This window comes from Cervus canadensis, chromosome 33 (assembly GCF_019320065.1).
Source record: "Cervus canadensis isolate Bull #8, Minnesota chromosome 33, ASM1932006v1, whole genome shotgun sequence".
Classification (NCBI taxonomy): Eukaryota; Metazoa; Chordata; class Mammalia; order Artiodactyla; family Cervidae; genus Cervus; species Cervus canadensis.
In genome coordinates this window covers 9,763,274-9,789,501 of record NC_057418.1, presented here as the reverse complement: position 1 = coordinate 9,789,501, position 26,228 = coordinate 9,763,274, and the positions used below count along the sequence as shown (strand labels likewise).

The 26,228-nt window shown below is 39.5% G+C and overlaps 1 protein-coding gene and 1 long non-coding RNA gene across 6 annotated transcripts in view; one reads left to right on the top strand and one right to left on the bottom strand.

Annotated features, from left to right (window-relative positions):
* Positions 1–26,228, bottom strand: part of PDE7B (phosphodiesterase 7B) — a 367,556-nt gene that overhangs the window by 57,164 nt on the left and 284,164 nt on the right. The window lies entirely within an intron of this gene.
* The window catches only part of LOC122434103, a 69,099-nt gene continuing 65,408 nt past the window's right edge, over positions 22,538–26,228 (top strand). The window contains exon 1 of the long non-coding RNA XR_006267246.1: positions 22,538–22,655. This is a non-coding gene — a long non-coding RNA (uncharacterized LOC122434103). The remainder of the gene's footprint in view (positions 22,656–26,228) is intronic.

The following is a 26,228-nucleotide window of genomic DNA, read 5'->3' as shown; positions in this document are numbered from 1 at the left end:
TTCAGGATTTCTGCAAAGTTGGAAGGTTAGTGCAGTTATCCAGGATGGAAATTTTCTTGAAACCATTCATGAAGATTTTAAGATTGAAACAACCTATGCTAAAGTGCAGTTGCCCTATAGATAAAATTTTTAAGTAGACTAATGAAAAAAACCTAGTAAAGAGATAATATGTAGAAAATAATATCAATGTATTTAAAAAATGTATAATGTGGACTTCTAGTTTTCTTGACAAAGTGCTAAATGAGACTAGTGCTCAGTTCAACCCACAATTGAAGTCTTAAACACTTCAATCTATTTTCATGTGCTTTTAGCAAATTTCATGGGCTTCCCAGGTGGCGCTAGTGGTAAAGAGCCCGCCTGTCAATGCAGGAGATAGAAGAGATGTGGGTTGAGTCGCTGGGTTGGGAAGATCCCCTGGAGTAGGAAATGGCAACCTGCTCCAGTATTCTTGCCTGGAAAATTTCAAGGACAGAGGAGCCTGGTGGGCTACTGTCTATGTGGTCACAGAAACGGACATGACTGAGTGACTGAACACACACATACACAGCAAATTTCATAATTTATAATTCAGACTGGGCTGTAATGACTTTAGTCAAATCCCAATTTTCACAGATTAGTATCTCTAGACATTAAAGTCTCCATTTCTTCATAAAAGAACCAGATGCCAAGAAATCTTTAAAATATAAAAACAATATTATGATATTGATACATGATATATATAGAAAGCCCTAAAGACTCCATCAAAAAACCCTTTCAATAATTGATATTAGTGAAGTTGTCAGATAAAAAATGAATACACGAAGATCTGTTGCCTTTCTATACACTAATAACAAACTATCAGAATGAGAAATTAAGAAAATGATCCCATATACAATTACATTAAAAAGAATAAAATGCTGAGGAATAGATTTAACCAAGGAGATGAAAGATCTGTATACTAAAAACTACAAGACATTAATAAAAAAAAAACTGAAGACAAATAAATGGAAGGATATTCTGTGCTCATCAATCAGAAGAATTAATATTGTGAAAAATACTACCTGAAACATCCTACAGGTTCAATGCAATTCCTATCAAAATTCCAGTGACATCCTCCATGGAAATAGAACAAAATAATCCAAATATTTGCATGGTACCACAAAAGAACCTAGATAACCAAAACAACCTTGACAAAGAACAAATCTGGAGGCATCACACTGGCTGCTTTTAAACTATTTTACAAAGCTATCGTAATTGCACAGTATGATATTGGCGCAAAAACCGACAAATAGATCAGTGGAACAGAATAGAGAGCTCAGAAATAAACCCTTCACATATATGGTCAATTAATTTACACCAAAGGAGCTAAAAGTATATAGTGGGGAAAAGAGTCTCTTCAATAAATGGTGTCGCCATTTGTAACAACATGAATGGACTTTGGGGGCATTATGCTAAGTGAAATAAATCAGTCAGAGAAAGACAAATGCCATATAATCTCTCTTACATGTGGAATCTAATCTGGGTCAGAAATACAGAGAACAGATTGATGGTTGCCAGAGATGGGGGTAGGGGTGACCAAAATGGATGAAGAGGGTATTAAATATTTTAAAAAAGAGAAGAACAGAAAAGAGAATACTATGTCTATTCTGGTCTTTCAAAAGTCATCAGTGGTCATAAATGACCATATTTGTTTATTTTTCCTGTACATATTACCAGCGGTCAGAAAATGGCACTTAGAAACTAAGGACAAACAAAGATATTACTTGTCCTATAATATCAAGTGTGGAGACTGTCCTCACATGGGTTGATATATATTTAAGACAAAGTCAGTACAAATGGCCTCTGAAATGCTAGAGCAATTTGATTGAGATAAAATAGAAATTAAATTCCTTAGCATCTGGGGAATTTTCTAAGGTCTTGAACAGGAAAATAAGAAAATCAGTTGTGATATCCAAAAACAAACAAAAATGCACACAACATAACATTAAGAATAATAAAATCACCAAAAAAAGAGAAAGGAACAAAAAGAAAACAAAACTAAACCAAAAGAAAACTCATCATTGCCTTAAAATTTAACTTGAAGTTGGAAAATCAATTTGAGTTAAAAGGAGCTAAGTTATTTTAAGTTTCCTAAATGCAGGTTCTGAGCAGAGATGTAGTAAAGCCCCATGTCGTTAGTTCTTCTATGTACAGCAAATACTCACGACTTCTTGATGGCTGTCACTTGAAGAAGAGCTATGCTTCAACACTGCCACTGAGTGGGAGGAAGTGGGGGAAGAGGAGTTTTTAAGGCAAAGAGAATTGTTTCTCTAGTTCTACTTTTTTAACATGTTTACTTTTTTTAAATTGCCATTTCTCTTTTATGCTCTTGACAGTGAAGAGAAAACCAATATGGCTGATATGAGTCACAGAATAGAATGAACTCTTTCCTCAGTTCACTGTACCCACACCTGCTGCCTCGCCTTTAGAAAACGTGCTCAGAAAGTGTTGAAGAGGGTCAAAATCCTTGTCCTCCTCAACCATCCAATGCACTGGTTTATGGCAAAATGCGCTGTTTCTAGTCTATTCTTTTGCCTACCCCCAAATCCACTTCAACCCATGGATTACGAATCTCTAACTTCCGGGGTTCAGGGATAGTTGAAAAACTATTTCCTTTTTGTAAGGAAGGAAAAGGCTTTAAAAATTAGCTCTTAAGATTTCTCCGGGCAACAGAGAGGTTTTTCAAAATCTCAGTTTGAATGAAATTTAAATGAATTAGTAAGCATCAAATTTCTTTAGTTTAAAAGGAGAAATATGTGCCAGGCACAATGTGGTTTTATTGAACCCTCCGCTTCTCAGTGCTTGAAATGTTTAGCAAGTCCCAAGTTTTGAGGGCAATGGTTTGTGGTGAGCAAATTGAGGTGACCAAGCTTTTAGTTGACTCTAAGTCTCCAGAGGTTTAAAAACTGCTGCATTAACTCTCTAGTTCCCAGCACATATTTAAAATAAGTGTGGTCTTTTATCGGAGCTATGTGTTTGACTTGTTATATTTCACTATAAAAATTCCAGATGTGTGCTGTAATATACATCTGCTCCTTGCCTTTCACTCCGTCCGCTCGTTCTGCACCCCCAACCCGGGGGAGTGGAGTCATCCTGATTGTCTCCATTTGTCCCCTCCAATCACTCTCACCTACCACTGACAGATTTATTTCTCAAGCACAACGCCTACCATGTCAGCCCCCCTGCTTCAAATTCTTCAGTGGCTCCCCAATGTCTACATAGTTACATTTATACTATTTTTCTGGTATTTATGGTCCTTTACAATGTTGATGACAACTTATTTTCCCATTTTTATCTCCCACCAGTCCCCTTGCAGATAAATAGGTCTCTGTTCTGGCTGTTTTTTTCCCCTCCCAAGTCCCTCAAGCTTCTGTATGATTCCCACACTTCTCAGCTGATTACTCAATTGATTACTATCTCCATCTATAGAAATGCCATTAACCCTTCAATAGCCCACCTCAAATAGCCCAGTCAGATGTGTTCAGATCCTCTGTGAGTCCCTCTAATGGTTTGCAGTTGGGATTGGAGTAACTGGTGTTCTTAACTCCTCTGCTCGTTGCTGCGAACACTACTATAAGCCCTCTTAGAGGAGGACTATGTGGGTGTCGATAGTGGTAAAGAATCTGCTTGCCAGTGCAGGAGATGCAAGAGACATGGGTTCGATCCCTGGGTCAGGAAGGTTCCATGGCGTGGGAAATGGCAACCCACTCCAGTATTCTTCCCTGGAAAATCCCATGGACAGAGAAGCCTGGCAGACTACTGTCCATGGAGCCTCAAAGAATCGGATATGATCGAGCCCACACACATCTGTATAGTGTGGTGGTTGGCTTAAAAGGTACTCACTGAACAAGGGAATGAAGGGATAGGTGATTATTTATTATTACTTTTAACCATTTTAAAAGATCAAAGTACAGTTGATTTACAATGTTGTGTTAGTTTCCCGTGTTCAGCAAAGTGATTCAGTTAGACACATATTATATATCTCTATCCTTTTTTCAGATTCTTTTCTACTTAGATTATTATAGGACACTGAAGATCTGTGCTATAGTTCCCTGTGCTATACACACAGGTCCTTGTTGTTTATCTGCTTTATACATAGTAGTGTGTATATATTAATCCCAAATTCATACTTTATCTCTCCTGGTCCCCTCCCATCCCATCTCCTTTGGTAACCATAAATTTGCTTTCTATGTCCATGAATTTATTTCTGTTTTGTAAATAAGTTCACTTATATCAGTTTTTAAGATTGCACATGTAAGTGATATCATATGATATTTGTCTTTCTCTTTCTGACTTACTTCATTTGATATGATTGACTCTAGGTCTATCCATGTTGCTGTAAATGGTATTATTTCATTCTTTTGGATGGCTGAGTAATAACCTATTATGTGTGTATATATACATATTCTTTTAAAAATTATTTATTTTTAATTGATGGATAATCGCTTTATAATATTGTGTTGGTTTCTGATTCATCAACATGCATCAGACATAGGTGTAGATATGTCCCCTCCCTCTTGAACCCCCTTCCCACCTCCCACCCCATCCCACCCATCTAGGTTGTCACAGAACATTCTTTCTGGAATAAGGTGATTATTGGTTGAGATAGAAACTTTTTCTTTTTCCTAGCTCCTGTAGCACATTATTTTCCTCATGACGTATACTTCCACAGAACTAACAGTAAGGATGAATTGTCTGGAGCAGGCAAGATTCATTCATTTTATACAACAGATAACAGGGTAATCGCCTGTGTAGAAGAACTTGAACTTCTTTTTCTTTGGGAATTCGTTGGATTTTTGAAAACACTGTAAGTATATCTTTAGAATAGTGGTACATTAGTACAAACTGTATCCATCAGCAGAGACCTGGGTAGGAATGTGGACCTCCAAAAATCTTCAGAAAGGATCCTGTATGTTTTATTCTTTGGAAAGGAAGTTCACTGTGAGTGAATTCCTTTCTCTTTATGAGTTATAATGGATGCTTGAATTACAGTCCACTTGAGTGAATCCTCTGACTTAATAGATTGAACCAAGTGAGTATTATATATAGTTGGAATATAGCTTTTTAAATGCAAACTCCCACTCTAGTTCAGTAGAGCTTGAGATTTTACCTGCACGTTGAGATTTGTCTCTTATGGCCCATGGCTCTCTATGGGTTATAGTGGCATCTTAGGTGTAATCATACGTGTAACACCGTTAAGGAACAAATTCCCACTGAGACTCATACCATTCATAGGTCAAGGAAAGCTGCAGGTTTTCACACTGAGTTAGAGCAGAGAGAAGAAATTGTTTTCGATGATTATTCCAGTGTCCACTTGCATGAGTCCCTGAACTGTCCTCAAAGGTATAACTGATGGATTTAATCTAGAACAAGCACCCCTGGCCTTCTATTCCATTTATTCTATCTATAGCAAAAACGGGGCTTGGGGCAGGGGGTGATGGGACTAAGAAATATTGAGCACCTACTAGATAGTTTACCTTTGTCATCCTGTTTAATTTTCAAAAAAGTGGGTACTGTGAAGTCAGTATTCCTAGGTACTGTCTACAGATGAAGCAACGGATTTAGAAAAGTTTGCTAAACGTTTCACAACAGATAACAGGGTAATCTCCTGTGCAGAAGGATAGGAACTGCATAACTGGTAAGCAGCGGAGCAGGGACTGGAGCCTAGGTCTGTCTGATTTTTCAAGATGCTTTGTTCATTATATCCTGTTCTTTACAGAATAGAAAAGGGCAAAGAATAGGGGGCTTGTGACAGTCCAGCATGGGGCCTTATTTTCCCTGAGGTACAGTAATGTATGAATACTCATGGAATCTCAGATTTCCTTCCTTTTAAAAAAGTGTAGTAAAACAAAAGCAAGAAAAGGACATTTCAGTGCAATTCAGAAATACAAGTTGTTTTAAAAACAGTAAAAATATAAAGGTTGAAGATTAACATCATTGTTAAGTATCATTGAACAGGAACATCAGAGTGAGAAACACTGGAGGGCTAATATTGAAAGACAGTCAGTAAAATAACTAGAGAACAACCAGAGAAATAACTTCATAGCAAAACTTGGAAGTGATTCTATGTATGTAACTTTCCTGTTTCTCTCACTAAATGTACAAATGGAATATTGGGAAGTGAATAATAAATCACTTGTGGGTTTTCAAATTGAAAACACATGTATTACTGACACTGACTTAATGTGATTTGATTATTATGTTATTACACAAAGAAATTCGCAGACATTGGTTAGTACCTCAAGCTTTGGAAAAGACAAACATTTTTGTTGTGTACATAGAACAGAGCGGCCGTTTCTGGGGAAGGGAAAGAGTGGGAGGTACTTGGGCAAACAGGCTGCTCAAAATAAAACTGTGACAGGATGCAACACTGGCCTCGTGGTTAACCATTTCCAAGCCGGGCCTTAAAGTCTCCCAAGATTTCTTACCTGAAGGGCGTCTGATCGAGATGTGATCTGAGAGTGTAATCCTACTTGCTTCACGTGGCCCGGTGGGATTTCTCTTCTTTTCTCCAGCTTTCTTTCCTCTAGAAAACTCATCTATCTTGTATGTGTTTTCTAAATATTTCTAATTTCCTCTAAAATGTTAAATAATATTCTAATAGGCAATGGTTATTTAATAAATATATAACATTCTTTGGTAGCTGTTGTGAATGAAAATGTACTTTAAGCATGGTTTGTTTGTTTTTTTCCTGAGTCTCTCTTAGAGCTTAGATCTAAGCAGTGTCATAAATACTGGGAAGGCTCCACTCACAACTATTCACTGAGCACCTTCTCTGTGTAGGTACACAAGGTACTGTGTGCTTGAATACACAAAATTTTCAAGACAGTGTTTCTGCCCTGCCCTCATCTACCCAGAGGAAGGTGGTGGCATGCTCTCTTCACCATCTTCACTACTTTTGTTTCTACTTTAGCTATGATGGGAAAGGCATATTTTAATATAAAAATGCCTAGAAATTATCATATAAAGTGGAAAATATGAGCATGAGAAAGATTATATGATGATTCACTTTTTTGTGTTTTTTTTGATGTGGGCCATTTTTAAAGTCTTATTGAATTTGTTACCATACTTCTCCTGTTTTATGTTTGGTTTTTTGACCTCAAGGCATGTGGGATCTGAGCTTCTGTCCAGGGTTTGAGCCTACACTCCCTGCAGTGGAAGGCGAAGTCTTAACCACCGGACCTCCAGGAAAATCCTGGGATGATTCACTCACCCCTCGCCCTGGATGGAGTCAGAAGGCAAGATGGCACCTGAGATGTAGGTAAGGGAAGTGGCCGAGTGGCGAGCATCCGAGGAAAAGGCAGGATAAAAGGAATGAAGAAGAGAGATCAAAAGAGGAGAGACATACAAGCACCCAATGGAGGTGTCTCTACTGTTAAGGCCAGTCTGAGAAGAAATGTAAGGATCGTGTTGTCTCACCCTCTGAATACCACATGGGTTTGGGATTTCCTACAAGTGAGGCTGTGTTCTTAGTGGTAATGGACTGGGTCTTGCATGTTCTTCCAGAGGAGGTGAAGCCTAACGGCAGGGGTAGAGTGGTCAGTCAGAAATGTGTTCCTATTTTCAGGACCATAGACCAACAGAGCTCTAAAAACAAGCTTATAGAGGCTTGTACTTAAAAAAAAAAAAAAAAGTGAATATACATTTAACTTGCTAGAGCTGTAGAAAGATCTGCTCAAGAAGGAGTTGTGGAGATGCACAAGGCAAGGAGTCAAAGTGGAAATGCATGAATAAGTATATGAAGTGTCTGTGCTGAGGTTTATCTTCCTTCTGTCCTCCTCGCTCATTAGCCCTGGACAGCTCAGAGTGAAGAGTTTAACTGCTGTGCCTGAAGGAAGGGGTGATGGCTATGGAACCAATTCAGCTAAGAGAGATTCAGCTGGAGAGATCCAGAGAAAACCTGTCCTCAGTCGTCTCAGTAGCTCATCTTTCCTTCTGTCTCCGTTTCTTCCCTTTCCTTCTTCCTTCCTTCCTTTCTTTCTCTAAACATTAAATAAGGGTTTAGTAGTAGTAGTGTTAGTTACTCAGTTATGTCTGACTCTGCGACCGCATGGATTGAGGCTGTTATGCTTCTCTGTCCATGGGGATTCTCCAGGCAAGATTACTGGAGTGAGTTGCCATTCCCTTCTCCAGGGGATCTTCCCCACCCGGGGATTGAACCCAGGTCTCCTGCATTGCAGGCAGATTCTTTACCCTTTGAGCTACAGGGCATCCCCAAATAAAGGTTTACTTTGGTCTAGACACTGGGTGGTCCTGGGGGTGCAGAAATTATGAAGACACGGCCTCTTCTCTTAAAGAGTTCCTTGTCAAGAAGGAAGCTCACTCCTGTTTCTCCACAGCAGTAATAGCCTAAAACCGTAAGCCTGGCTTGGGAGGGTGATACCGCACTCTCTTGGGACCCCCCAACCGCCCTTCTAACAGGCAGCTCGTGTGTCTGGGGTCTCCGGGAGCAGCCATGACGCATGATGGTTCTTGTTCCATCTCGTGAAGGTGGGCCATGTTAGCACTGCTCTACTTGGGGTCTCAGCCAGAGGGGTGGGCAAGCTGGGCAGAACCTAGAGACTGTGATAAAAAAGTGTAGCACCGTGTGATGTCACTTATGTGCAAAATCTTAAACAATGATACAAGTGAACTTAATTACAAAACAGAAACAGACTCACGGACATACAGAATGAACTTACCTGGGGAGAAAGGTTGGTGCGGAGGGACAGTTGGGGAGTTTGGGATTGACATGCACACACCGCTATATTTAAAATGGATAATCAACAAGGACCTACTGTATGGCACAGGGAACACTGTTCAACGTTATATATTAATAACAACCAGTTCTTGGGAAGAGAATTTGAAAAAGAATACATACATGTACATATATACGTATATATATGTGAATCACTTTGCTGTATACCTACAACAAATACAACACTGCTAATCAACTATATTCCAACATAAAATTAAAAGTTTCCCCCAAAAGTGCAATTCCAAGGAAAAAGCCTTTGGTCTAGAGTGAGATCACCAGGCTCAAGCCTTGGTTCTCCAGTTCTGATAAACCAAAATTAATCCACATGGAGTATATTCAACAAAGAGATTAGTGGCATGTGTAAGGCAACTGCAGTCAGAAGGCAAACATCATCTGGAAAAAGTTATTTAACCAATCAATGAATATCTTAGCTTGACTTAGTTTGCAATTAGATAGGCAATATCAAACAGACAGATTCTGATGGAAGGGGCAGAAGAAACAGTTTAAGCTTGGGGTTCTATCTCAGAGGAGCACTCTCTACTTTGGGGAGAGCTGGAAGTTGGGGTGGAGAGGCTGAGAGAGGAGATGGAGGATGGTGAAAAGTCTTTTCCATCCTTCTCGGTGGTTGCTGGTGTTCTGTGCTGGGTTTCCACAGCCAACCCCACCTCCGACTATATTTAGCAAAGCAATTATTCATTTGTATCAGAATTGCCACATTTACTTCTTGTTCTTACCAGCTGAACTGTTAGTTCCTTGAAGGTAGGAGCTATGCCTTCAGTTCAGTTCAGTTGCTCAGTCATGTCCGACTCTTTGTGACCCCATGAACCGCAGCACGCCAGGCCTCCCTGTCCATCACCAACTCCCGGAGTCCACCCAAAACTCATGTCCATTGAGTCAGTGATGCCAACCAACCATCTCATCCTCTGTCATCCCCTTCTCCTCCTGCCTTCAATCTTTCCCAACATCAGGGTCTTTTCAAATGAGTCAGCTCTTTGCATAAGGTGGCCAAAATATTGGAGTTTCAGCTTCAACATCAGTCCTTCCAATGAACATCCAGTACTGATTTCCTTTAGGATGCCTTATTGACCTTTTAATCCCTAGCATTTAGCACAATGCAGTGAATTAAAGAAGGTATGAAAGTCAAAGAGAACTTCACTGATTTGCTAATTTTGACCCAGAGGTCCCAGTTCTCCAATTAAAAAAAACTGAACTAATAATAGTTATCCCTATTTCAAGTTTATAAGCAGAGAAACAGCATACCAAAATTTTAAGGAACTTAGGTTTAAAACACACACACACACACACACACAACAAAGAGCTAGAACAAGTAGAACAAGAGACATCTAAGAGTTCCCACCTATCTCAGTAACTGATAATGTTTCTTTATCTCCCACAATAGAATTATTTAAAAAAAAAATCAGGTTCTACCTTTAGTGAGGAAAGTGTTTTAAATTCTCCATTTACTGCAAATAAACCTCTGTTAGTTGTTTTCAATGATCAGCTTTCTAAAGAATTAATGGAATGAATGTCAAATCATTACTTTGATAGCTTGTGTGTTAGTCACTCAGTCATGTCTAACTCTTTGCAACCCCATGGACTGTACCTACCAGGTTCCACCATCCATGGGATTATCCAGGCAAGAATACTGGAGTGGGTTGCCATTTCCTTCTCCAGGGGATCTTCCCGACCCGGGGATCAAACCCAGGTCTTCTGCATTGCAGAAAGATTCTTTACCATCTGAGCCACCAGGGAAGCCTGGTAGCTTGTGTAGGACATGTTCTTTTTTTCAAGCATGTGCTAAGCCAGCTTTCCCAATGTATAGAAATCAGCCTCTTTCTTAAAATGCTGGGCTCAAACTCTCAGTAAAAACCAAAATCTGCCCAGCTTCTTCAGAGTCCTAGAGAACATCCCTCTGGTAATGACAAGCCACAGTCTGCCCTCTTGATGACCTGGTTGGGCTGACAGATTTCACACTGTTTAAGAATGAAGAGTGAGGATTGTGTGCTCTGGAGACCCTCCGGAGCAATTCCTCATAATGTCAGAAAGATCACAATAGGGCGTGAAGTTGAGAAGTTCAGTTAAGTTTAAGGTCATTCACCCTGGAAAGTTTTCATTAACTTTATTTTTTCTCTTTCTTGTACAACCCAATGAATGCTGCAGTTGCAAATTTCTCAGCATGACTTGATCAAAATCCACTCAAACTTATGCCAAGAATCTGCCTTTTAAAGCTATGCTGTCAAAATCTTCAGCCCTAGGAGGCTTAGATAATTCAGAAACTATCTGATTTTCAGTAAACGGATTTCTAGCTATATTGAATTTCAGATTCTTTCAGGAGCTCCAATTCTGAAATATTTTTCCTAAAAGCAACCAAACTTTCTGAAAGTTACTGTAAAAATACTTTACCAACTTTAAGCCAACAAACTTCATAGTTAACAAGCCACAATCAATAAAACTGTAATAATAATAAAATAGAATACTTTTATAATCATTTTAGAAGCCATAGAGCTAAATGTTTTATATTTAAGATACTTTAGAACCAAATGCTATCACTGATAAATCCAAGACTCAAACTGGATTAATAACTACCTGTTAGTCAGTCATGAAGAGCTTAAGAAACAACTAAACTCAAGAGTGCTACTGAATTTATGAGATCAAAATGGAAGGCACTTGGGAAGTGCTGGGGGGCATTTTTGAATGTCACAATGCCAGAAAGAGGCTGAATGGAATTTAAAGGAAGGGAGCCAGGAATGCTGGGAGTCCTGAAGTGTGGGGACTGTTCCACACATCAAAGAGTTGTCCAGTATCTTATTCCAAACTTTCAATGGCTACTCAGGTACTCAAGGAGGTGAAAATTCTGCTTATAACTAATTATCTGAACCTGGAACTTAACCCTGTTTCCTTATTTTCCATATAAGCACCAAGTATTCTTTTGTGCTTATATGTAAAGTACAAATTATTAGTTTGTGCTTTATAGTATAGCTTAATATTCCCTTTTCAGGAATGCAACTACTATGCAAATTAAGGGAGGAATGTAATTTTGGCAGGGAGAGGAGGTGGACAGGACTTTATCAGCAGTTGTTCTCCATCTTAGGAAATCACCAGTGGCAAAACTGCTTACGGTAATGGACTGTGTTACTGATATAACACACTTGTTCCAGCCTCTAGTAGTAGCGGTCATTCACAGCAGTTCTGCATGTGGGTGCAGTATCTGACTACATCATGGTGCCTTCTAAGGTGGTTATCCCTGGGCATTTACATATTGCAAACATTATGTAATGTTTTCATTAAATGTGGCTTGTGTTGTATTTTTGCTTTATATACTGCCAGGACCTTGGATTGATTTTTTTTAATTTATGTGAACAAGTAGGCTAGGGATTTCCTACCAAGGTAGTATAGGAGGACATTATAAACTATGTGTTATAAAATAGAAGCCCTGAGTCTGAGAACGTTAAAAGCCATTCTACCCTGTGAAAACCTAACTGGTGAAGGCAGTAAAGCAACAGACTCCAGTCCTGTAAGAAGGTCCTCGTAAAGATGCAGGATGTCTCGTTCAAGCAAGAATGAAGGTCAGAGTCCCCCCAGTTTCACTCATCCAAGAGGCATTATTATGGTCTTTACCATATCTGCTTACACAACTATTTACTTAGTGTCTTTCTTTAAATCAAATGAATTCATTTTTACTTAAATGTATCTTAAATCAATTTGGTATCAATAAAAAAAAGATTTCATGCTCTAGTTACATTTTCCTTAGTACATTAAAATAAATGTTACTATTAAAGGAAAAGAAAAAACCTTATTCTTATAACAGTAAGATCTTGTGTATCCTTTGATATGTACATTGCACTTTGGGAAATTGTGTTATAAGTGATATATATTAACGAAGGCTATAGGCTTGGAACACGCAATTTAAGGGTAAAGGATGATTTAGTCATATATATTAATTTTCTTTATCCCTTAGAAAAAACGTATGTTCCTTTTGCTAAAATATATCCTAAATATTGTATTTCAAGTGTTAATGCTTTGTCACAAATATGAATACTTTAGAATGGAATATATGTAATATGATACCTGTACCACATAATGTTGCTAGTCTTTACGAAAATATTCCTTACTGAACTCTTATTTGAAAGACTTTTTGTAACAAGGCAAATCTTCAGCCACTGTTTTCAGCATATTGTGTACAAATTAACTACAGTAAAAATAGAATCCACCATCCATAGCAACAAGTCTTTTTGAATAAACTCATAAATAATTTGTTTATTCATTCAACAAATATTTGTCAAGCCCTTACCAAGAGCAAAGCATTGTTCTGGACACTAGGATACAGCAGTGAACAAAATAAATCTTCTTTCCTTATGTAGTTTTTATTTTATTGATATAAAATAAGAATAAGCAAAATTAATTTTCATTAATCCTGAGAAGGAAGCCTTACTTTGGCATCAGGAGATGTGCACACATGATACTGTCATTTGACATTTAATTCTATACAGTTAAGTGGTTTTAATGTTCTTTTGTTTAATGTCTTTTAACAATAGACTATTTTGTTGAGCTCACATAGCTCAGACGCACAGAAACAACCTAATCAGAAAATGGGCACAAGATCTAAATGGACATTTCTCCAAAGGAGACATATAGAGATAGCCAACAGGCAGATTTAAAAAATGCTCAATATCAATAATTATCAGACAAATGCAAATTCAAACTACAATGAAGTATGACTTCACTCTGTCAAAATGGCCATCATCAAAAAGTCTACAGACATTAAATGCTGGAAAGGGTGTGGAGAAAAAGGAGCACTCTTACACTATTGGTAGGAACATAAATTGGTGCAGACACTATGGAGAATAGTATGGAGGTTCCTTAAAAAACTAAAAATAGAGTTACCATATAATGCTGTGATCCCATCCCTTGTCATATATCTGGAAAAAACTATAATTTGAAAAAATACACACATCCCAATGTTCATTGCAGCACTAGTGAGCAATAGCCAAGACACTGGAGCAACCTTATTGATGGGTTATTGATGGGCTCATCTGTATCCATCAACAGATGAATGGATAAAGATGTGGTGTTTATATACATATGTTGCTGTTTAGTTGCTAAGTAGTGTCTGACTCTTTTGTTACCCCGTAGGCTGTACCCCGTCAGGCTCCACTGTCCATGGGATTTCCTAGGCAAGAATACTTAGGGTTGCCATTTCCTTCTCCAGGAGATCTTCCCAGCTCAGGGGTCAAATCTGTGTCTCCTGCGTTGGCAGGCAGAGTCTTCACCACTGAGCTACCAGGGAAAGCCTATATATATGTGTGTGTGTGTGTGTGTGTATGTATATATACATACACATATATGTATATACATATATATATATATACACACAAATAATATTACTCAGCCATAAAAAAGAATGAAACAATGCCATTAGAAGCAACATGGATGGACCTAGAAATTATCATACTAAGTGAAGTAAACCGGACAAAGACAAATATCATATGATATTGCTTATATGTAGAACCTTGAAAAAAGATATGAATGAACTTATTTACAAAACAGAAATAGATTCACAGACATAGGAAAACTCACGGTTACTAAAGGGGAAAGGGGAGAGGGATAAATTAGGAGTTTGGAATTAATATATACACATTACTATATATAAAAGAGGTAACCGACAAGGACCTACTGTATAGCAGAGGGAACTATACTTGATATTTTGTACTAACCTATAAAGAAAAAGAATCTGAAGAAGAAAAAAGACTGTATATGTTACTGAATCACATTGCTGTATACTTGAAACAAACACAACATTGTAAATCAACTAGACTTCAGTTAAAGAGATATGTATACACTATTTTATTGATGCTTTGCATGTATGTCTCTCCTCCTTTTAAAATTCCACTCCACAATGTAAGAAATGGAATTTAAGAATTCCTCAATACTTCAGCTCAAGTTTTCATTTTTCATATGTAATTTAAATTGTCCTTAAATCACCTTGAGTCACACTTTCTTATTATTCATGCCATTTAATATCATTGGTAAATGGTTATCAGAGCCTCTTAATTATCATGTAAAGGAGTATAATGTTCCTTCTCTTAATCTTCTCTATTTAAGACCTTAAAATATAATACCAATGGGTGATTTAAGGTAGTAAAAGCTGTTAAATAGGTAGTTCAAAAATACTTTAGGAGAACATTCCTGTCATATGAATACAGTGACATCTTATTAATTTCCATACAGTGGGTGTTTCTCACTTATTCAACTATTAATATTAGGTGAAATTTATTCATTGTATTATGAAATGTTAGTCATTTCCAAACAACTGAAATAAAAACCCACTGTTTTTAGATTATTTTCAAGTCTCAGGTGGTACCATTGGTCTGTGCAAGTTGAGAAAAGGAAATTTTAAAAATAAAAAAGCTAAACTCACAGGTTGTTTTGAAGTTTAAGTTAATAATTGCTGTTAAAAATAATTGACTCTGACGCCTTCTAAGATTCTGAGAGATCATGAGTCACTGAAGAAAAACCAAGGTATGCCCAAATAGCTTTTATGTTAGGAGAGTTTGGTTGTTATAATTCTTTCAAAACAGGTGATCTGTGTTTGGCAAGTCCCAATTAAGAGAATATTCAACTGGCTAGAGTATGCTTGTCTTTCAAAACATTAATCAATCCTTATCTTTTAAGTAATTTCCTCAGAGGTATTATCACTTATTTGTCTCTGAAAATACTTCTTTATATGAAGATAAAGATGCTTTGGCAGTGGTATCAAGAGTAGTGTTGACATTTTGGAGACCTAATGAGACCTATGAAAGATAAATGTGATAGAGAAAATGCTGTAAGATGTCCTTTAAGAGAAGAAAGTTTGTTGTTTGTTTCTTTTCCACTGTTGGAGCTAAGCCATCAGAACAGTGCCTGACACATAGTAGGTGCTCAATAAATAACTACTGAGTGATTGTGCATGCTCAGTCCTGTCTGACTCTTCCGCTACCCCGTGGACTGCAGCCTGCTGGGCTCCTCTGTCCATGGGATTTCCCAGGCAAGAATACTGGAGTGGGTTGCCATTTCCTACTTCAGGGGATCTTCCCGACCCAGGGATCAAACCTGCATCTCCTGTGTCTCCTGATTTGGCAGATGGATTCTTTACCACTGTGCCACCTGGGAAGCCAACTGAGTGAATAAGTCAATGAAAAAGAGGATCCCAGCAGCCTGAGTGTGTCTGGAGACCTGCCTAAGGGGTATGCCATCCTCATCAGGGAGGGTGGTGAAAAGGCTTCCACCAGAGAGTTACAGGGGGATCATCTTTAGAATCTACTGTGTGGCTTTGCAACCGGACTATGTCCCACCCAGCTTGGTGGACTTCCGCCTCTTCTCGGGGCCTCCACTGCCTCTTACGCCAACTGAAGATAAAAGTAATTAACAGAACCTACCACCCTGTCGAGAGGGATAAATAAAGCTGTACATAAAAAGTGCTTAGCACATAGAACACTTTCAACAACCATCAGGTAATTTTAGAGTTACAATGATACTTTTTATATTGATATTGGATTGAGATCCTGCACTTTCTATGCAACAGTTTAAAATAGAATTGGACATCAAAAGTAGTATATGCTGTTTTTATAAGGCTATCTTTACAGAAGTCTTACTGTTAGGTATAGAAGATTGGACTAAAGGTTCTAAAGTGGTAGAGAATGCATTTTCATTGTACAGCTAGGAATCACTGGCCATTTCATTGCAACTCAGTTTTAATATTAAGAAGAAGAAACCATTTACTGTCCAAGGTACAAGGAAGGAGAAAACGTGTTTTTCTTTGCACAGACTTTCAGTGATTCTCCACTTTATTATTATTATTTTTTTTACAGAGTAAATGACAAACTAGTATTCAAGATAGCCTTTGGTCTAGTTCTAACCAATCTCCGTGGTTCAGTAAAAGTTCAACCTAATTTTACATTAATTCTAATTACATGTTCTTCAACTGTGCAATTCCCCACTTCAACACTATACATTCACTCTAGGATTTGAAGACATTCACCTTTAAAATGAACCTAGCCTTTCCCCACTCCTGGTCTTTATTTTGAATGCACTTAAAAAAAATGTCCACTTATAAAAATCCAACCACTGTCCAAGTGCCAATGCCAACTTCCCCATGAGGTCCTTCACCAGAACATCCAATGCTCTCTCTATGAGAGCCTCCTTGGTACCTGTCAGTTTATCTGGTGTTAATTTATCTAGTGTTTGTCTGAATTGTGTGCCAGCCTTTCCACAAATGTTTTGTTTATCTTTTATCTCCCGTAGCTCATATCCTGGCACTCATTATATGCTTAATACATGCTTAATCTAGTTTATCTTTTCTTTTTTTTGTAAAAGGAGACTTACTCCAGGTCTTCCAAGGATGAGGTTTTTTGGGTGGACTTTTTGCTTCCTGGTGTTTACCAAGAATTATCTCCAAAATAGAAAATAAAGCAAATCGAGTAAGGCACAAAATGAAAGAATGAGAAAAGAAGACAGGAGATGGGGGACTTTATTTTTTCATTTGGCAAGGATTGTCAAAAAATGGTAGGCGAGAGAGGGAAAGGGGGTACTAGGGCTTGCAAGCTACACTACGGTTAAGTTTGTTTACTTGATTTACTTGATTACTTCTTGGTGACTCTTGAGAGAGAAGGTGCTAGAAATCTTCACATTGCCTTAGGATCCACAGCCGTTCGGGGAATAAGAGCAAGGAGGGAACATCTTCCAGCCTCTGCCTAGAAGCAAACTAGCTGCAGCCACCACTGTCCTCATGTGATGAATTGGTTCCTGTGGGTGGTTGTGGGCTGGGTGCACAAATCAGAAGTAAAACTTGTTTTCATGGCTGGATTTTCCTTCCAGATTGTATTACTCACAGAGCACAAATAAACCCAAGAAAGGGAGAGGAATCTTTGACAGGAGATTATCACTTTCTTTGTTTTCAGTTTTGTACTGCGTAGAGACATGGGAGAGCCAGGGGTGGGGCAGGAAGGGGGGCAAGCTTATCCATAAGGATCCTCACCATGAGAAAAAGGGAAGCAATGACACAGACTAAATGTCCAAGGTAGGGCCAGGCGAGCATGTTGTCACTGGGCTTAATTTCCCTTTTGCGGGCATCACAGCATTGGGATCACAGTTGCTGAGGGCAGGTGGCCAGGTGGCACACAGAATTTTCTCTCTGGGCCATAAATGCACGACCGTCAAGCTCAGAGGGTCTCCTAGTGACCTGTCTCCACCACCCGCCACCTTGCTTCCTACTTCATGGAGAGACTGAAATTCACTTGGTGGGAAATTCCTTCCTATTTTGCTATAAAACCTATGAAACTTCCTACTCTGCAGCCTTTCTTTGCTTCATTCTCTCTCTGTTTTGTTAGACAAGCTGTTTCCTTTTCTAAATCCCTCTACTACCTTTGTAGGACATTTTGTTCTGTTGGGGCCTTGGGCAGGTCACCCCCAAATGTGCCTTAATGGCATATTACTTATTTTGAATTGAAGTTACTTAGGAAATGGCCAATGTAAGAGAGATGCTCTGATTTTCCTCTCTGTGTCCATGAAAGCAGGAAATCAGTCTCTCATGGGAAAGCGGTGCTCCCCATATCTGGAGGTAGAAAGGCACACTTATCATTGGAGACTGGGAATTTGAGAAACCTGCATGAATAAACCTTGGTTCTTCTTTACTTTACAAGCCCAAACTCTGTTTAGATTCTTCACCTAACTGGGCACCTCAAACCTAAGTTTCTTCACCCTGTCAATTCCTCACAGATATATTTTGTTTAAAAAGTATAAATGTAGCCTTCTTTGGCCACTTCGTTGGTTCCATTTCTAATAGTCCAACAAGCCCATGAATTAAAATTTGTTTCTTTTTCTCCTGTTCATCTGTCTTATGTCCATGTTATTATTAGTCCAGTCACAAGAAGTCAAGAGGGATAGAGGAGAAAACTCCCCCTCCCCAACAACTTTAGGACCTTTCTCTCTCATATATTCCATTGTTCTTTCTCAACCGGATCATTCTTACCATAATTTCATCATGCTTAAATGTCTTGCAAAAACAAAACAAAAGAAATGTCCAACCCCATGTTTCCAGCCACCACTTTCTCTCTACCACTTTATTTACAACAACACTTGGGAAAGAAATGGGTCTGGCATTGCAGGGGGAGCTCACTAAATATTTGCTGAAAGAATGAAAAAGTGAATGCTGCCTAGTACAGCCAAAAAAAAAAAAAAAAAAAATGGTCTCCAGTAATCAAAAAAAAATTATTAGAAATTAAAGAAATTGCAATTAGAAAAAAAGAACAAATATGTAAAAGAATGAAAAACTGTAAAGGGTTAATAAATCACTCTTCAATATAAGTCAAATGTGTTTATGTATTACAGATTCTTCTCAAGCATTTCTACATGTGGTCACAGAGAAATAGGAATTTGAATAACAGCAATAATAAAAGCCTACTTTTATTGAGGGTCTGTACTGTGATGGGTGCACATTGACTCATTACCTTTCACAATAACCCTATGAGGTCTGTACTCTTCAATCCTTTTCCAGCCCAGGAAGTTGGGGAACAGAGAGGTCTGGGCAGTTGCTACTGCCTGAACCCAAACCAAGGCAGCTGGATCCCACCACCTTCAGGGGGAAGCTTTAATTTTTTCTCTCATCACAAATGGTAAAATTTGTTTTATATCTTTAAGGGAATGTATAAATAAGGAAAGGCTGTGTGACTGCATGGAAAAACAATGTCTAAAGGCCTGAATCCTGGATCTTAACTCTTTCATTATCATGCAGCGAGTCACTGGGCCTCTCTTTTTTGTCTGTTGTTTTTTTGCTTGTAAAACTGAGAAATGGGGCTGAAAGATCTCTTGAGTGCCTTCATTCAAAAGCTTATATATGCAAAGTGCTGTTTAAATGTGCATTTGAAGTTTGGTTTCATGTTCTTCGGAATAAACTTCATTTTTAAAGAACAAGCCATCATTGAGAAGTACCACACATGGCTTCCATAGTCACCCAATCTCACAACTTCCAATCAGTTTTCCAAGGAAGCCTAGTAAATAATATTTTCTAGACCATGGGACCCACTTCATTTTCTGCATCCTGATAGTACTTTATTTATAAAAAAAAGGTAAATGCTCTATTTCTGGTCAACATTGAGTTTTTTTCCTTTTTAATAATTTTTTTTTTTTTGCCCTGAATATGAAAGGAACACACGCTTGTGACATAACAACAGAAAAAGGAAAATAATAATCATCTAGAAGTAATCCCTGTTAAAATTCTGGTGTGTTTTTTAAAAACACAACTGAGATCTTCTTATAAGATATGCAATTTGCATCCTGCTTCTTTTTACTTAAGGTATTATAAACATTTTCAGAAACTGTCTTTCAATGATGCAGTTTGCATGACAGGAAATAACCAACTCCCCCTTGAGAAAAATTAAAGCAACCGGTGGCAGCCTCAAATCTGACTTAAATTTGTCACAATAGTGCTTCCATTTCCTTCTTGGGGACAGTTGACAAGTGTCCTCAGTTGTCACCACCACACCCTTCTCCTTCTTATCGAAGCATACAAGGTCAGGTGATGAACTGAGCAATTTGTCACTCAGCAGCATCTGACCCAACAGTAGGAATATTGAAAAACAGTTGAATAGTTGCAAAGCCTAGCATTTAGGTGTATAACTACAAATTTATAAGTAAGTTAAGTTATACAAACATTTGTTCAATGATACTGAAGCAGTTTCATAACAAAGAGGGAATTGTTTAAATGTACTATAAAAATAACAATTATAATGTAAGAAAAATATTTAATATAGTAATTGGCACTTAAAGGTACAATATGGCATACACGACTGCCTTTGAATATTAACATTCATACATATATATATAAAGACGAATTATAGTCCAGTATGGTAAAGAACTTGTGCTCTGGCATTGTATTTTTGAGGTTTGAATTTTGGCTAACAAGTTACTTCCTGGGAGAGTTGTTTCTCCTCTTTGAGCTTCAGTTTCCTGGTAGCTCAGATGGTAAAGAATCTGCCTACAATGCAGGAGACGTGGGTTGGGAAAATCCCCTGGAGAAGGGAATGGCTACCCACTTCAGTATACTTGCCTGAAGAATTAATTCCATGGACAGAGGAGCCTGGTGGGCTATAGTCCATGGGGTTGCAAAGAGTGGGACACGACTGAGTGACTAACACTTTCATTTTCACTTTTTCCTCATTTTAAATAGTAGTGCCTACTTCATAGGGATCTGTGGGGATTCAATGAGTCAACGTGCACAAAGCATGTAAAGCAGTATCTAGAATCTAAAGGTTCCACACATCTTAGCTATTATTACTGTTGATGATATTATCATTTGATAGGTGTATGGCATAACTGACCTAAGTCAGTGGTTTCCAGATACCCATGGAAGGGCCAGGTTTGCTGCACCAGATCACCTCAGCTTGTTTTGAGAATATACTATCTGGAGATTCAGGTTCAAGGTGTTTGCAGTTACAGTGTGATGGATACTTTCTTGAAGATGTGGTGGGAGCACAGAAGGAATAATTAGCTTCTTAGGAGGGCCAAAATAGTCTTCATAAAGGTCATAATACTGCATGAGGGCTTGGGCAGTGAATACAGACCCCCTCTCCCTATCCATAGGTTCCATATCCTTGGGTTCCACATCCACGGGTTCTGCATTCATGGATAAGGAGTGTGGATATTGTAAGGGATTTGAGCATTCGCTGATTTTGATATCCACGTGCGTGGGGCTCCTGAAACCAATCCTCTGTGGTCCCGAGGGACAAATGTAGATGTCTCCCAGGAGAGGAGGTGCCCAGGTATAGGGGTGCACTCAGCAGAGGCAGTAGATAGATCCAAAGTCTGACTACATTTATAGTGGACCTACTAGGAGCCAGATGGGCTACTGGACACATTGATTTCATGCACCTCTCACCTCGTCCCAGTGAGGCAGGTGTTACAATGTCCTTCCATTAAATAGTTTGGGAACCTTTCCCAGGCTCACAGAAGATGTAAGATTTAAACTCGGGTCTGACTTGAAAGTTCATTGTCTTTCCATCGGTCTCTTCTGTTGACCATGGTTCAGTGTGCATGGGGCTCTGGCGGGCAGCCATGGTAGACCCTACAAAGAAGCAGCCTGCAAGGGTGTGAAGACCTCTTATTTCTATGCTCACAGCAGCCCTCCTGTGCTTCTCGACCTTGGGGAGACTGCAGCCTTGGGGAGCCTTGCATGAGATGGCTCCAGCGCCAGCCGCCTGCTTCCTGGGCCGGGGATTAAGCAGCTCCCCGGTTAATGTTGTTGTGGTGGCCGTTGTTAGGTGCAGTGACTCTGGCCACCTTCCCTTGAGACTTTCCTCTGTAATTGCTGCCACTTTTCTCAGGCACGGGTTTCACTGCCCTCTCTCCTAAGGTTACTTATCAGTAATAAACCACCCAGGTGCCCCAAGGCAATTTAGTTTGCTAGTTAGAAAGAAAACAAGATCTTGATCTTGTGTGTTAACCCTGAGATCTCAGTTTGGAAACACACAAAAGATTTTAAGGATGGAAACACTATTTTCCCATATATGTAGTTCAACGGGGACCATGGTGAGTCTTTCAGAGCTTCTGAAACTCTGAGGGTAGACTGGTAATCAGAGGACATAACCCCTCATTTTGTTTACTAATGAAGTCACAAGAGATCGCCTGTGCCTGCTTCTGGGTAGGAGGTTGAATTTAATGTTATTTAACAAACAAGTCATTCTAGCTCAGTGACTCAGAGGGAAACGTCAGTCAAAAGAAACTTGACTTGCTCCTACTTCCCTCTATATTTTACTGTCTCCAGAAATCCAAAGACGCCACTTTACGCCAGAAATACTCCTGGTGGGTTAGGGTTTTACTCAAGGAAATGCTGCAGTAGAAAATTACCATTTCTCTGTGCTGTTTTCAGGTGAGTTAGCAAACCCTCTGGGTTCTGACACAAGGAGCCACGTTTGTACCAAAGAGAATCTGTGAGGGGAGGAAGGAGTGGGGGGGCGGGTATCTGAACCGAGGTGTCTAAACTGTTTCTCACAGAGGTAAAAAAATTGCTGGTGAAACTTCCTTCCTTGTGGGCTTTATCATTCACTGCTTTATGCTTTGCTAAATCAAGAATATTACAAATTGACACTCTAGGAGCATCTGAACAAAGTAGTTGATTTTGTGATGCCTGTTCTGGCCATATGGCTCATGGATGGATGGGATTCCCAAATGGAGCATCCAAGACAAGCCTCTCTCTCTTGCACTGCAGGCCCTTATTTCCAGCTTTGCACTGGATATTTCCACTTGGACTATTCTGCAAACAATGTGTCCCAACTGAGCTCACCATCTTTTCCCCATCACTGTCCACTTTCCTCACCAATGACTTCACCTCTGGTGTTTCAGATGACCAGACCAACCCCTGGAAGGCCTGGTCTTCAGTATCAGCACATTTTATCTCCTCTTCTTCATGTCATCTCTGGATTTATACCTTCATTTCTACTGCCGTCATCGTATGCCGCCTGACTATATTTCTTTTGATTCATTGGGACTGTTCCTCCTAAGATATGGATGTGAGTTAATTTCCTGAAACACTATTTTATCCATGTTTTTCTTACAATTCTCCAGCAATTCTCTTTCCTTAATGAATCAAGTTCAAATTCTTTATCTTGGCATTCCAAGCCTTTTCATTTTCTCTAGTCAACACACTTTACTACTTTTGGGCCCTTCTTCCTACTCAATGACTTAATGTCTCCCATGTGTCAGTCCAGTTTCACCTCTAGGCAATTTCTGAACCAGCCAACACTCCACCTTATCATTTAGATTTCAGCCCAAGATCATAAAGCCCTCTTCTCCTGCTCAGGGCACATCAGCAATCTTTGCCTTCTCTTGTCTCTGATTTACTGTCCATGTCAATTATTTGAGAACTAATTCATTTATGGCCTTGTATGGTCTTTGGTTTTATGTGTATTTGTCCTAGCCAATAGTAATGTTGTTGGGTCTTTGAGGGAAAAGGAATATCTAAACGTTTCTTTTAAACACTCAGAATCTTCAGCCCAGGGATGGATACTGTAGGTGCCACCCTGCCACCCCACAGTCCCTGTGGACTAGGAAGGAATTATTAAGATATCTGTGTTCAGTGAATCTGGCAGACTTTGGTCCATTGTCATCTGAGACAGGAGCTAGCTGTCATGTAAAAGGTGGTTTCAGCCCTGTGGTTACTGGTGTGGTTCAGGGCACCCTGGCCTCATGGCCTGTTTGGCAGAGTGAGTGTTTGCTGAAATAATGGATAATAGCCCAGAGGAAATACTGGGCTCATGGATTCAATTTTCTGTTTTTATCACTCAGATAAAAAATAAATTTGTTAAAGGATGTTGGCCAGGTTAATAGAAGGCAAGGGCTATTTTCAGTTCTGGCTTTAGATGGTAAAAACTGTTCCTTTTTGAATATAGTTTTCCCCAGACAGTCAGGGATAGTGCATGGATCCTCCTTGAATACCTCATCCTCCAATAACATGTATATCCAGTTGAGTAGATTGGGTGACGACTCTTTCCTGGTTCCTTAGGTCCTGAAGCCCTAAACCCTGGCCTCCGTGTGCAGCCTTCCTTCACATCATTGTTGCTTCAGAGTTGCTCAGGTTTTAGATCCTCCAGAAAGCCTTCTCTCACTTCCCCAAACAGAGTTGATTCTTCCTTTCTCTCACTTCCCCAAAGTTTATTCCTCTCTCCTCAGAATCTTGTTTACATGGCGATCATGTCCAACTCTTTGCAACCCCGTGTACTGTAGCCCTCCAGGCTCCTCTGTCCATGGGATTTTCCAGGCAAGAATACTGGAGTGAGTTGCCATTTCCTTCTCAACCCAAGGGGATCTTCCCAACCCAAGGGTCGAATCCATGTCTCTTGAGTCTCCTGTATTGGCAGGCAGATTCTTTACCACTAAGCCACCTGGGAAGCTCACTTTTATTCAATACTCATGTATTATTATTAGATGTATTACATCATATCAAAATGTATTTGCTTATGTCTCTGAAAAAGGACTTCCTTGATAGCTCAGTTGGTAAAGAATCTGACTGCCTGGGTCAGGAAGATTCCCTAGAGAAGGGATAGGCTACCCATTCCAGTATTCTTGGGTTTCCCCTATGGCTCAGCTGGTAAAGAATCTGCCTGCAATATGGGAGGCCTGGGTTCGCTCCTTGGGTTGGGGAGATCCCCTGGAGAAGGGAAAGGCTACCCACTCCAGTATTCTGGCCTGGAGAAGTCCACGCAGTCCATGGGGTCGCAAAGAGTCAGACACAACTGAGCGACTTTCACTTTGATTTTCGTGTCTCTGTAAATTCTTTGAAGCCAGTGTCTACGTCTCCTGTATCTTTGTATCTTTGGTAGCTGGCACACTAGTTACCCGAGGAGGCAATCTACCAATGGCCAATGATGAATAGTGACAGGGAATGAGGGAAACAAGGCAGACACCATCAACTCTGCCTTCTGTGATGCAGTGGCATTTCGGTGGCTAACCATCTTCTGGGTCTGGCACTTCCGCATCTGAAGTGCTGGGAGCCTTCAGCCAGAAACCCTGAGTGCCCCTCATGGAGTATGTTCCAGGTGAGTCAGCAGGCACCACAACCACAACCAGTGCCTTGCCTTTCTTCCAGAGGAAGGCAAATATTGAACTTTGAAATTGTGGGGCGTTACCTTGGCACTGGAAAAATCTGAACTGGTCCCAGCTAGCGCCTTCCTACTCTGTTTGGAGAGCTCAGGGCTGGGGTTCGGGACTGGTGGGATATCATGCTCTGAGCATGACTTCTTTCAAATCACAGTAACACTTTTTTAAAGAATGTTTCTATTTTATTTTCTGTTTTTAATTTTTTTGGCTGCCATGTGGCATTTGGAATGACTGTTCCCTGACCAGGGATAGAACCTGTGCCCCCTGCAGTGGAAGCATGGAGTTTTAACCACTGGACTGCCAGGGAAGTTCCTATTTTTTGTTTTTTAAGTTTTTCTTTTATTTTTAGAAAATTGAGACATAACAACATAGAGCACTGTGTAAGTTTAAGGTGTACAACATGCTGATTTGATACCTTTATATATTACAATATGATTACTACCATAGTGATAGCTAACACTTCTATTCCTTCACCTAGTTATCATTTCTTTTTTGTGGCGATAAGAGGTAAGACCTACTCTCTTGGCAATTTTGACATATATTACACAGTATTGTTGGTTAAAATCACAATTGCATCTGTGCTTAGTCCTTTAGTCGTGTCTGACTCTTTGCAACCTGATGGACTGTGGCCCACCAGCCTCATCCGTTCATGGGATTCATGGGTAAAGAATCTGCACACCAATGCAGGAGACATAAGAGACGCAGGTTCCATCCTTGGGTCTGGAAGATCCCCTGGAGGAGGAAATGGCAACCTGCTCCAGTATTCTTGCCTGGAAAATCCCATGGACAGAGGAGCCTGGCAGTCTGTAGGGCATAGGGTCGCAAAGAGTTGGACACGACTGAGCAG